This window comes from Nipponia nippon, unplaced genomic scaffold, assembly GCF_047370975.1.
Source record: "Nipponia nippon isolate SJK-2023a ecotype South Korea unplaced genomic scaffold, ASM4737097v1 scaffold_2, whole genome shotgun sequence".
Classification (NCBI taxonomy): domain Eukaryota; kingdom Metazoa; phylum Chordata; class Aves; order Pelecaniformes; family Threskiornithidae; genus Nipponia; species Nipponia nippon.
In genome coordinates, this window is record NW_028262336.1 from 16,103,999 (window position 1) to 16,117,284 (window position 13,286).

Sequence of the window (13,286 nt, forward strand, 5' to 3'; positions counted from 1 at the left end):
TTAACGTTCTTTGGGTGCTGAAGGAAAAGAAATACCCAGTGGGAGCAACAACTTGCACCAAGTTCCCATAGACATTCAGAACGCAGGCTCTCCACCCTCACAAAATGGCAATGTGCTGCTTTTTCAAAATAAAAGGGTCATACGCCTCTATATCCTCTCACTCTCAATAGTGTTAAATACTAAATTGAGCAAAATCCTTACAAAGAGTCACTACATTCATTTATGCAAATAGATACAGAATCCTAGAATCGTTAAGGTTGGAAAAGACCTTCAAGATCATCAAGTCCAACCGTTAACCTAGCACTGCCAAGTCCACCACTAAACCATGTCCCTAAGCACCACGTCTACCTGTCTCTTAAATACCTCCAGGGACGGAGACTCAACCACTTCCCTGGGCAGCCTGTTCCAGTGATGACAACCCTTTTTGGTGAAGAAATTTTTCCTCATATCCAACCTAAACCTCCCCTGGCGCAACTTGAGGCCGTTTCCTCTCGTCCTATCGCTTGTTACTTGGGAGAAGAGACCGACCCCCACCTCGCTACAACCTCCTTTCAGGTGGCTGTAGAGAGCAATAAGGTCTCCCCTCAGCCTCCTCTTCTCCAAGCTAAACAAGCCCAGCTCCCTCAGCCGCTCCTCACCAGACTTGTGCTCCAGACCCTTCACCAGCTTCGTTGCTCTTCTCTGGACACGCTCCAGCACCTCAATGTCCTTGTAGTGAGGGGCCCAAAACTGAACACAGTTCATATGTATACCTGTACATATGTTCCCATGTATATGTTCATATGTATAAACAAACAAAAAAAAGGAACAGAAAAAGAAGAGACCAACTGGAATTACATATCCAAAACACATCTACTGGTACGTGGGACTTCTGAAAATATTGAGAACATTATTACTGGTTGCAACTACTTCATCTAGGCCAAAACAGGGATCTTACTGCATCTCACCGTCGGGCTGGGCACTGGCTGGCAAGGTGCCTGCCCTGCAGCCTGCATGCCCCCCACAACTTGGCTCCCAGCTTTCTGCTCCTTCGGGAGCAGCCCGGTGCCTGCTGCTCCCTGACAGCGAGCTCACGAGGAGCTGGTACTTCATGAGACAAGATGATCACGGTGATGCGCCTACTCTGATGCCTCCAGTAGCGCTCCAAGTGCTAACAGGACCTGGGGTGCTAGGGGAGATTAGGGGGTGACAGATAATGAGGTAGGAGCCCAGAAGATGCAGGAAGGAGTGGAGAAAGAGATGAAGACCAACTTCAGTTAAGAGGCCTGGGTTCGGTTTTGAGATACGCGGTAGAAAAGTGGAGGAGATGAGAGGTGGCATGGTTTAACCCCAGCCAGCAACTAAGCACCACACAGCCGCTCGCTCGCTTCCCCGCCCTGGTGGGACGGGGGAGAGAACTGGAAGGGTAAAAGTCAGAAAACTCGTGGCTTGGGATAACAAGAGTTTAATAATTGAAGTAAAATAAAATAGAATAGTAGTCATAGTAGTAGTAGTAATAATGGTAATAATAATAGAATAATAACACAATAATAACATACAAAGCAGGTGCTACACGATACAATTGCTCACCCCCCGCCGACCGATGCCCAGCCCGTCCCCGAGCAGCGATCGCCGCTGCCCAGCCACCTCCCCCCAGTTCATATGCTGAGCATGACGTCATACGGTATGGAACAGCCCTGTGGCCAGTCTGGGTCAGCTGTCCTGGCTGTGCCCCCTCCCAGCTTCTCGCTGGCAGGGCAGGGGAAGTTGCTTGATCGCAGCACATGTTTCGCATTCGTGGATAACCTGTGCAATAGTGCAATACTTCACATCTATAAACTACAGTCTTTAGAGTCCGATATAAATTTCTAGCTACAACTTGAGAGTTGTATAAGGCTTCAGTTCCCCAATGAGTTTTGTTGTGCTCTGTTTTTATAAGTTTCCATAATATGCTAAAGAGAACTATTATTCTGTTATCTTTCAACAGTGCCCATCCTGATGGGCTGATTTCAGCTCCTAAGTTAGTGATCAGCTTTTGATCCTTTTCATCATATTCAATTGTTTCAGGTAGTGGCAAAGATTTTTCAGGATTTCTACTTAATACCTCACCTTGTTTCACAGCTCGCCTTGCCTCGTAATCAGCCAATTTATTTCCCACTTCCCTGTCAGTGTTACCTTTCTGATATCCTTTGCAGTGCATAATTGCCACTGCTGGTGGAAGTTGTACAGCATAAATTATATCAGCACGTTTTATACCTTTCCCTTGAGCAGTCAAGAATCCTCATTCCTTCCAAATTGCTCCATGGGCGTGGACTACACCAAAGGCATATTTTGAATCCGTCCATTTACTCGCAGCCCTTCGGCCAGCTCAAACGCTCTCGCTAGGGCAATTATTTCAGCTCGTTGTGCAGATGTGCCCTTAGGGAGTGACGTTGCTTCCACCAGTTCGTCTGTGGTGGTTACAGCATATCCTGCCATTCCAACTCCATTCTTTACGAAACTGCTCCCATCAGTATACCACCTTCGGTCGGCTTCCTCCAGTGGCTCCTCCTTCAAGTTTGGTCTGCTTGCATATACAGTTTAAAGCCAGTGTCCCCCTTTTTGTGGAGGTTACACAATCATCTTTTGTCCCAAAGTAAATTTTCGAGCTTTTTGGATAATCAAAACAACGGCGGCCACTGCCCGAAGGCGTCCCGGCCATCCTTTGCTTACTTCTACAGTTCGTTTAGAAGGACCCAGCTTCTGGGCCAGAATTCCCAGAGCCACTCCTTGCCTTTCATACGAGAACAGCCAGAAAGGTTTTGTTACATCTGGTAGGTCCAAAGCTGGAGCCTTCATTAGCTCCAATTCCAGTTCCTTGCAACCATAATCAGCACCAACCTGTCATTCCCAAAAAGGTTCCAGGCTCTTTTACCATGGTCGGTTCTGGAGTCCTGCAGATAGCTTCCTTTCGGTCATTCCCGAGCTGTCTTTGTCCCTTAGCAATCACAAATCCCAGGTATATCACTTCCTTCTTCAGGATTTGGGCTTTCTGTAATGAGACTCGATAACCACTTAATCCCAGAAAATTCAACAAGCTCACAGTCCATTCCTTACACTTTTCATCCTTTTCTGTGGCTGCTAAGATATCATCCACATACTGCAAAAGAATCCAGTTTCCTGGGGGCCTCTCCCAGGTCTCCAATTCCTTAGCTCATTGATTTCTAATAATGGCAGGGCTATTTTCAAATCCTTGGGGTAGCACTGTCCAGGTCAGTTGGGTTTTCCGTCCTGTATCAGGGTTTTCCCATTCAAAGGCAAATAAATTGTGGCTTTCTGGAGCCAAGGTGAGGCAAAAGAATGCATCCTTTAAATCTAATACAGTAAACCATTCATAGGTTTCTTTTAAACTAGTCAGCAGAGTATATGGGTTTGCCACTACTGGACACAAATCTTCAACTACTTGATTTATGGCCCGCAAATCTTGTGCCAATCGATGGCTTTTGCCATCAGGCTTTTTGACAGGCAGAATGGGAGTGTTATATTCTGAAGAGCATGCAATTAATAGTCCACATTTTATAAACTCTTCTATAATTTTTTTTTAATACTACTGCTTTAATGTGGGGTTCAGTACGAACCAAACTTAAAATTTCAATGTGATTTTCATCTGGTATTTTAAATTCAGTTTCCCCATTTCTAAATTTTATTGTGGTCTAATAGGTCCCTCCCCAGTAATGGTCGAGGAGCCTCAGGCAGGTAGAGAAATTTGTGAATCCCCACACTCTTCCCAATTCTAAATTTTAATGGTCTCAAGAAAAAAGCCTTTTCAACCTGCCCAGTTGCTCTCACATCATTAACATTTTGTTTAACAAGGTGTGAACCCCGTCAATCATTCTCTTGTACTTCTGCCACAGTCTTCAAATGACGTGTCTGCTGGGGGCATTCTTTTTCCAGTGTCTGAACCCTTTACAATAAGCACATTGTTATTATTATATCTCAAACTACCCCTTCCTCTGCTGTTCATGCCTCTCCCTAGGCACCGGGATGCAGCGGTGACCTCAGATTTGCTCGATCTACCCCCAAGATCGCTAGCGGCTGCTCTATCGGTCAGCAAATCTCCTTGGCCGCTCTATCGGCCAGCAAATTTCTTTGGCCGCTCTATCGGCCAGGGTACCCTCCTCCCCTACGGGGACTATGCTGCACGCCAGACGTCTCTGTGCGGCTTACCAGCAGCCCCGGCCAAGCGTTCGACTTACTGGCCCTTCTTGTTAAACATACCGTTTAATCCGCGGCTTCAGGAGTTTGTTGTCTGCTCCCACGGTGAGTGGCCAGCAGCGGAGGCTCCTCCGAGGAAGGTGCTCGGGGCGCGCCTAGGAGCGTCCGCTCCGCAGTCGATCCCGCGGTTGAGCAGAGACTCTCCTGCCTGGCTCGCCAAACTGACGTGCGGCAACAGACTCCACAACCCGTAAGGTTGTAAAGTAGGTATGTTTATTCAGCGCTGGGCAGCACGGGGGGTCATCCCGCCAAAGCCGTGCGTGCCCACGTGGTGGCTTGTCCTGGATTTATACGGAAAAGTATTACATACACATAAGGTTTCCCAATACGCCTATTGTATTAAATTTAGCCCCAAGAGGTCGTTTCCATAAACCCCTCCCAACCGCGCTTGCGCGGTGCCTCCTGGTGGTGCTCGCAGGGGGTCGTGGGGATGAAGGCTGATGACTCTTCTTCGTCACCGCTAGTAACCCCTTGTTCTTGCGCAGACTCAGTTGCTCCTTGACTCTTGTCCAAACTGCAGGGTCGGTTTCAGCTGGTTTTTAAGAAAAGTTTCTGTTCTTATCAGGAACTGGCCTTCGCTGAGAGATTACAAGACTCCTTACTTCAATAATTTTGTACAATAGTTAAACTTGTATAGTTGCACTCTAAAGCCCCTTTTCATGGCCAGTCCATGATCACTTCCAAGATGCCCGGGCAACTGGGGTTGTGTGATCAGCGCGACCCACTTACTCCACGTAGCATCAGTTGCGTGATGTGCACAGGGGACCCTCCCTTTGAACATCCAGCCCAGCACTGGCAGTCGGGGTGCCAGGAGGAGCTGTGCTTCAGTCCCAACCACTTCCAAAGCGGCTCGAACCCCTTCACACGCTGCCACTATCTCCTTTTCAGCTGGAGTGGAGCGGGCCTCCGATCCTCTGTATCCCCGACTCCACAACCCTCGGGGTCGACCTCGAGGCTCCCCGGCTGCGGCCATCCTGTCCTGCCTGTCGTGCTGGTTGGTGGAAACATGGCTGTTCTGTTGTTGATCACCTCCATTGGGATCTGACGACATCCATCTTGCCGTTTTATTCCTCAAAACTGGATCTCCTGCGCAGGTCCCTTGACCTTACTTTCTTTTATGGCAAAGCCGGCCTCCGGAAGGATTTGGACTGTTTTCTTCCCTTTCTCAGAAACCACCTCTTCTGCTGTGTTGCCCCACACGATGATGTCCTCAACGCATTGCAGGAGTTCCGGAGCCCCACCCTGTTCCAATAGAGTCTGGATCAGTCCATGGCAAATGGTGGGGCTCTGCTTCCACCCCTGGGGCAGTCGATTCCAGGTGTATCCAGGGACTTCACCTGGATCTTTGGATAACTGGAAGCTGAAAAGGCTTTGACGAGTGTAAGCACTGCTTAGCAACATCTAAACCATCAGTGTCTTCTCAACATTATTCTCACCCCAAATCCAAAACACACCACTAGACCAGCTACGAGGAAGAAAATTAACTCTGTCCCAGCTGAAACCAGGACACCCACTTGCCCAGGCCGGCCAGCCAGACCCATACATCACTTTCCCCAGCTGGCCAGCCCGAGTCCTACCCCATTTGCCACGGCGGGTCAGTCAGAGCCCCACACCACTTGCCCCGGCTGGCCAGCCAGATGCCTACCCCACTTGCCCCGGCTGGCCAGCCAGCCAGAGTGCTACCTCCCTTGCCCCGGCCAGCCAGCCAGGGCCCTACCCCACTTGCCCCAGCCGGCCAACCAGAGCCCTACCCCACATCCCACGGCGGGTCAGTTGGAGCCCTACACCGCTTGCCCTGGCTAGCCAGCAAGAGTGCTAAAACACTTACCCCAAGTGACCAGCAATAGCGCTACACCACATGCCGCAGCCAGACAGCCAGATGCCTACCCCATTTGCCCTGGCTGACCAACAGATGCCTACCCCATTTGCCCCGACTGGCCAGCCAGATGCCTACCCCACTTGCCCTGGCTGACCAACAGATGCCTACCCGACTTGCTCCAGCCGGCCAGCCAGATGCCTACCCGACTTGCCCCGGCCAGCCAGCCAGATGCCTACCCCATTTGCCCTGACTGGCCAGCCAGATGCCTACCCAACTTGCCCCGGCTGACCAGCGAGATGCCTACCCGACTTGCCCCAGCCGGCCAGGGCCCTACACCACCTCGCTTTCCTCCCCAGGCCCCACCCACATTCCAGAACCTGCCAGTCAGCACGCAGGTAACAATCACCCACCAGCCAATCAGGAGGTGGCTGCCAGAGGCCGCAGAAGCTTCTGGAAGTTGCTGGGCAGCGAAGCCCTCCCGTGGGGGCTGACAGGGAAAGGAAGGCCAGACTGGAAGGTAAACCTGAACTCTGCCTTCAGACAGCATATTTTCTGTGATAAGCCTGAATGTGAGCTAGCGGGTGATCCCCTTCAACAAAACAGACATTTCCTTTCTGAACACAGTTGGAGGAGCAAGAGCTATGAAGACAGGGAGTTCTTACCCCGATTCACCACTAAACCATGTCCCTAAGCACCACGTCTACCTGTCTCTTAAATACCTCCAGGGATGGAGACTCAACCACTTCCGTGGGCAACCTGTTCCAGTGCCTGACTGCCCTTTCGGTGAAGAAGTTTTTCCTACTATCCAATCTAAACCAGCTGTCCTGGCTGTGCCCCCTCCCAGCTTCTTGTGCACCTGGCAGAGCAGGGGAAGCTGAAAAGTCCTTGACCGGTGTAAGCACTGCTCAGCAACAACTGAAACATCGGTGTGTTCTCAACATTATTCTCACCCGAAATCCAAAACATAGCACTACACCACCTACTAGGAAGAAAATTATCACAGTTGAAATCAGGACGGAGGGCATGTGTGTGCTTGGAAAGGCAAACTTGCTTATGAATAATAATTTGGGAGCTCATGTTATACAAAACTGAGGCTGCTGTCCAGGCTCTCTTTTTGTGGTTTTGGGTTGTTTTTTGTTGGTTTTTTTTTTCCTTTCATATGTCCCATTGACATAATTGACACTTCCTTCACTGAAAGTTTGCAGAGTGAGTCATCAGAGTGAGTTCAGATAAGATAAAGGCTGGAAATAACCTGATCTGCATCATCTTGATGAGTTGCTTCCCCCCTTAATCGTTCTGTTGATCTCTCTCAAACACCAAATGATCTTCACTGGCCATAGTAAAAAAAAAAGGAAATTAGCAGGGCAATAACCACAACTGGCTTTAAAACAAAGTTTAATCAGTTTACAGAAGGAATTGTGAAATCTGGCTGCCTGCAACAGAGGATCCTATGTTTGACCCGAAATAGGGTTACTGAAGTGGCAGTGTTGGCATAGGACCTGATTAAATTCTGGCCAGGTTTTTCTTGTCCCAGGCGTGCGATGTCTCCCACATTCCTCAACGTTCCCCTTGTCTTTTGGGGGATCTCCTACAGCATGTGGTTGCAGTTCCTTCAGAGCCTGCGTAGTGTAGAACAAGAGCCAGCACACGTGTCGCTTCTCATGCAGCCACCTTCAGTGGAGTAACCCAGACAATCTCAATGAAAATGAATGGTGTAGCCGTGACTTGGAAGATTATTTCCAGTCCTCTATCCTCTTGACTTTACTGTAAACCTAGGCATGAGGATAAAAACGGGGATAAAACACCTCAATGCAATTCCAAATCACTGGAAAACTCTGTCTCTTCTCCTCAGCCTAACTGCTTTTTTCATCTTCTGGTTAGGTAATGTAAGTCTGTTTAGCTCCAAAGGAGGTAGCTGTTGTTTAGGCTTAAATCTTTGGCTTAGCTGATTATGTTTGTCACTGCTGGAAGTGCTGGCAGGTAAGGTCAGACCAGATTGCTCTTGCATCTCACTGGTGGCTGGTTTCTCTGAGGGTTAAAAAATGCTAGCGCAGTTTAGTCTTCTGGATGCTATCCTGTCTTACTCAAATCCAGTGAAACTGTTTGTTTTATGTTTGTGAACAACTTACTGAATTTGCTGTTAAACATACAGGAGGAGTCACATTGTTATAAATGTATAAAATCGCGATGTAAACTCAATGAGAACAGGTGAGTGTTTTTAAAATCACTTTCACTGTTGTGAAAATAATTTATATTCTGGTCTAGTTCCTCATACATTAATGCTAAATCTCTGAGGAGAGGCTGCAAGAAATACCTTGTATCTTGTAAATACACTTCTGCAGAGTCTAGTTTTTCAGGCAGAAAGGCGAGTATTTATTGTTATATTACTGCAAGAGTTGTTGCTAGGAGTGCATCTGTGCACATTTGTTTTACTTTCCTTCACACCATGTTCTTTTCTCTTGTGGGCAGCTTTGGGACCCACCCTTTAGTAGCCCTTCCTTTTAAAGAAATTCAGATAATGTGTGCATCAACTGCTTGAAAAACAGAAGGCTCCAGTAATAGCTCTCCTAGGGCTAGAGGTGTGGTTGAAAAATAAAATTCATAAGCAGGGGAGAGAGAGAGGATTTTCCTAAGTGGGGTGGGGGGCAGAGAAACAACAGGGAACAGATCATCTTCAGAGCATCATGTCATCAGGATTCTTCCCCAGGGCACTGGGGAGAGCCCAGTGTCTCTGAAAGAACTCATGTTTTAACTCTTCGATTGCCTGCTGTTTAATGTAGCTGGCAAAGGAGTTCTCTGGACCATTTATACTGATTTGTAAATAAGTTTTGTAGCGCTGGGGCTATTCCAGTGGATAAAAGCAAGTGTTGTGCCAGTATTTATATATTACTTTTTTTTTTTTAAAGCATTTAATTCAATTAAATTACTTGATATGCCAACACTTAACTCCTAGGTACCTAGGCACCTTTGATGAGCTGATGGCTCCTGTGATGGGTGTGGGAGGAGTCAGGGCAGGGTCTTATTTGGGCTACCCCCAATTTAGGCAACCCCCCCTGCACTCCTTCGTGGGTGTGTAGACCAGCTTTTATCACATGATCTCACAGCTGATGTCTTTCTCAACCTGGTTATGGAGGATTTAAACCCACAATTTCCCTGGAGAGTGATACAAAATGGGAACTTTGCCTTTCCAGTACAGTAATTATTATTGTTTCATATGTTCATATGCATAAACATTTCAGGGATCAGAGCCTGCAGGCTTCCCCTTCCCTAGGCGAATAATTTAACCAGTAAGCTATAGCTGTCACCTTTCTCTTGGTCTCACTCCTTTTCACCTAAGGAATCTTGGGTTTCTTTCTGAACAGTGCCACAACTGCAAAAGGAGTGGAGTGTGCCTTTCATCTCAGCTGTATGATTAAGGATGTAGCTTTGAACACCTAAGCGTCAGGAGGCCTTTTTATAAAAGGTAAGCCACATCCCCCCGCCTTGTTCCCTTGCCTGCCTTTGCAGGGCTTTGCTGAGTGTTAGACCTATTGTGAATGCCCTGGATTAGGCCTCCCAGGTGATACCAGCATCTTTCTCTCAGGTTTCTGGTGGAACTCAAGTGAGAGCTGCTATGCTTCTGTCTGCTCTTCAGAAATATTAGTGCTTGTGCTGGGAGTTGCAGTGCAGCAGGTGATGGGGTTGTGGGATGCATGGGACTTGCTGGGCAAGTGCTGTAACCCTGCTGACCAGCACGCCCCAGAACCACTAAACCTGTTACAAGGTACGTGGCAACCAGCTGCATGTGTGGTACAGCTGCATCCCCTCTATGCCATAAATTTCAATTATCTTCAATGCCGTGGCTCCAGGGAAACCACCACGTTGTTCCAGCATCCTGGACAAATACCGGAAATCCTTAATATCTAATAAGACTAGGTTTTCAGGCGGAAAACAGGGATCTGGCTGTGACAACCCCGATGCATATAAGCCTTAGCTTGGGTGCTTGTTAGACATCTGTGTGCCCAGGACTATCTGGGCATGCAAAGAAGGAAAATTGTAAGCGTGTAGTCAACTTTGACAGTACACGTGTGCTTTCAGTCTCAAATTGCTGCTGAATGAGGGGTTTTTAGATTGCAGTTCTAAACATTAGGTACCAAAAATCTTCCAAAGTCTTGTTTTGGATCTGGCCCTAAGTAAGATGACCTGGGTAATTACAGACCTGTCAGACTGACAGGGATCCCAGGCAAAAGAATAGAATCACTGATATAGGAGTTGCTTCAATAATGAATTACAGAAAAGTCATGTAATTAATGCCAACCAACATGGGTTTGCAGAAAATAGATTCTGTCACATTGGTTTGTAATTGCATCAAAAAGGTATTAAGTGTGGTTACTAAAGGTAATGCATTCAGACATGTGAGGCCTGTGACTTGACCACAAAACACTCAATCAAGGAAATGCAATGATACAGAGATCATCCAGTCCCCAGATAAAACATTGTCTCAAAATGTAATTTGCAATGAGGAATTCTAATTGCACATTTTCTGCAAGATCTTTCTTAGGTCACTTCTTGGCTGCATACTACTATTTGTTGATACCTTTGAAGGAATACAGTCATCACAGATACTTGCAAATGATACAAAGATTGAGGGAATAGTTAATTACAAGGTGATAGAGTGGGATATCCACCAAAGAGGAGCTCTGCATGTGATGCTATATCAAAAGGACTAAAAGCATAATCCTTGCAAGGATAAACAAAATATTAAGCAGGAGTGATGATGCTGTAGTACTTCTGCTTTCATGCTTTTAGCAACTGTGCCTGGGATGTTCTCTCCAGGTCTGCTGTTAGCTCAAGAGTATAGCAAAATAACAGTCTGTTGAACTTCCAAAGAGAATGTTAAAGGGTGCTTTGATCATAGCCTGTCATTACCTCTGTTCAGAAATGCCTTAAGAAGGCCTTTCCATCTAGCTTGGCAGTACTAGAAAGTGAAGTTAGATGAAATTAGGGGAAAGGTGAGGTCCCTTCCAACCCAAAGTATTCTGTGATTCTTTTTCTAACAGATACACTGTAGTTCAAACAGGATGTAGTGTGGCACAGTGATGTGGCCTATTTTATTAAGAAAGCTGGATTAGACAATCACAAAAGTTCAGTTTGTGAACTCCAGCTCCCTGAAGGTATTTGTGCTGCCCACAGTTTCTCTACAGCCAAAACCGTAGAGGGTTTAACAACTGTTACCTCCTTGGTTATCTGTAGATATGCAAGCAGAGTTTGTCTCATGCCTATTCTGTGTATTTTTGCATACAGTGACACACAAAAGATTGTGAGCTGGGATGATTCGCTTATGATTGTGTGCCTATATAATAACTTCACAAAATGTTGCTGCTAATATGCACTTAGTGTTTTACTTAAATGAAGAGTTAAGTGTAAAAAAGAACCAGGAGCAGCATGGGAAATTTATACAGAGGAGTGAATATTACAGAAAGATGCTGTTCTCTTGGGTTTTCTCCGATGCTGAACTTATATTACAGAACTCAAGGTTCACTGGAGTGAGAAAGTAAAATTTCTCTATTAAATATTCTAAACATTTGTTGGTACAAACATCATGGTTAAGAACAAAAGTAGTTTATATATCCATATCACCCACTCCTGATGTTAATGGGAAAGAAAAGGTCTGTATTATCGTGCTATCAATTGTAGCCAGGCAGCTCAGAAAAAAACAACATATACAGAGAGTGCATATATTTCAGCAATATCTTGCTGTGAAGCTATCAACGATTAATAAGAGATTCCAGTGTAACAAAGCAAACAAGGAAAAGTTGTAGTTAGTAGCTATTCTGAAGAGACTCACTAAACGCTATGATTTGATGATGTGTCACCTAATACCTTCTGTAATGTGCTGGCCTCAGTACTAAATCAAGAGAGCAGTTTCTAATGGCTGAATCTAGTATGACATCCCAGAAAGCTGTTGAAATCACTGTTTCTATGGAAATTTCTACAAGGGAAATCCAGCGGGCTGAACGGATGTACAAAAGTACGCATGAAGAGAAGTATTTTCACTCAGCATAGCAGGTTTTCAGGGATGTTGCTGAGATGGGTCATTCTGAGTGAGGTGCTGGTGTAAATCATTCCAGGTGCTGGTAACTTATGGAAAAGCTGACTCCACTTATCAACAGAGGAAATGACCACAGAAGGCTGGTACTGGAAGATGAAAGGAGGGAGGAATTAAGTAGTTGAAAAGAAGAGAAAGGAACCAGCAGCTGCTACAGCACGAGTAAAAAGTGAGTTTGTTTGTTTCCCTACTGTTCCACTGAATTTGTTTGTGATCCCATTGCTTAGAGAACTGCTCCGAACAGAGTCACGGTGTCACTTACATCAAACGGTGTTGTAGCATGGTATTCTTCCAATTCAGTCTGGGGCTAAATTATGCAGGACAGGCATGGGGAATTTGGTCATCCGGTATCAAGGTTGTCAAGTGACTGAGGGAGATGAAGGTTGAAGTCTACCAGTATGCTGTTTTTCAGCGGACAGAGAATCCCCGCTGGGCTGTGGCTTGAAGCGGTCTGGCTAATTGCATAGGAATTCACCCACTGTTTGAAGGTGAAATGGGGCTAACTGCAGTCATGCAGCTTTTTGTCTCCAAGAACTGGCTAAAATGAAAGACAACATCCCAACATTAACTATTAAGCCTGCTCGCTCAGATGTTGCAATACTCAGATCAAAGGTCTGCAGAGATCTGGAACATCTATTCAGGGCTCGGGCAGGGCATCCATCATACATGCATATATTCAAATGACAGCTCACATTAAGTGAAAAAGAACCCTACCGTGAGTTTGAGTGTATGAAAATTTCAAAGCAGCTATAAATCCAACGTTACATGCAAAACAATGGTGCTTCCTTGTATTGAAAATCTTTCCTTCCTTTGTTATGAGTCAAAAGTTTAGCAAAAGTGACGTATGCCAAATTTATTTGCAAGAGCTGGAGTAGATTAAAAAAAAAAAAAAGCTAGGGGTAGCTAACAATAGTGACGCATAAGGGATTGTACTGCTCCAATGTTAAACATGAGATGATAATATCAACAACAACATTGTCTCAGGAAACTCTGGATCAGACTCGTGGCCAACTAAGTTACAGAAAGGCAAGGCACCAGGATTTCACTTGAAATTTTGAGGGTTATCAGGAAAAACGGTTAAGAGAGGGAGAGAAAAAATAGCTTTGTGTTCACCTTTTAGGAGTCTTAATTCAGCCCATACAAACC

The 13,286-nt window shown here is 46.0% G+C and overlaps 1 protein-coding gene across 1 annotated transcript in view; it reads left to right on the top strand.

Moving 5' to 3' along the window:
- The first annotated feature begins 12,233 nt into the window (after nt 1-12,233).
- ILDR2 (immunoglobulin like domain containing receptor 2) overlaps nt 12,234-13,286 on the top strand; it is a 45,539-nt gene continuing 44,486 nt past the window's right edge. The window contains exon 1 of the mRNA XM_087757215.1: nt 12,234-12,309. The gene's annotated coding sequence lies outside the window, so the exon portion shown is untranslated. The remainder of the gene's footprint in view (nt 12,310-13,286) is intronic.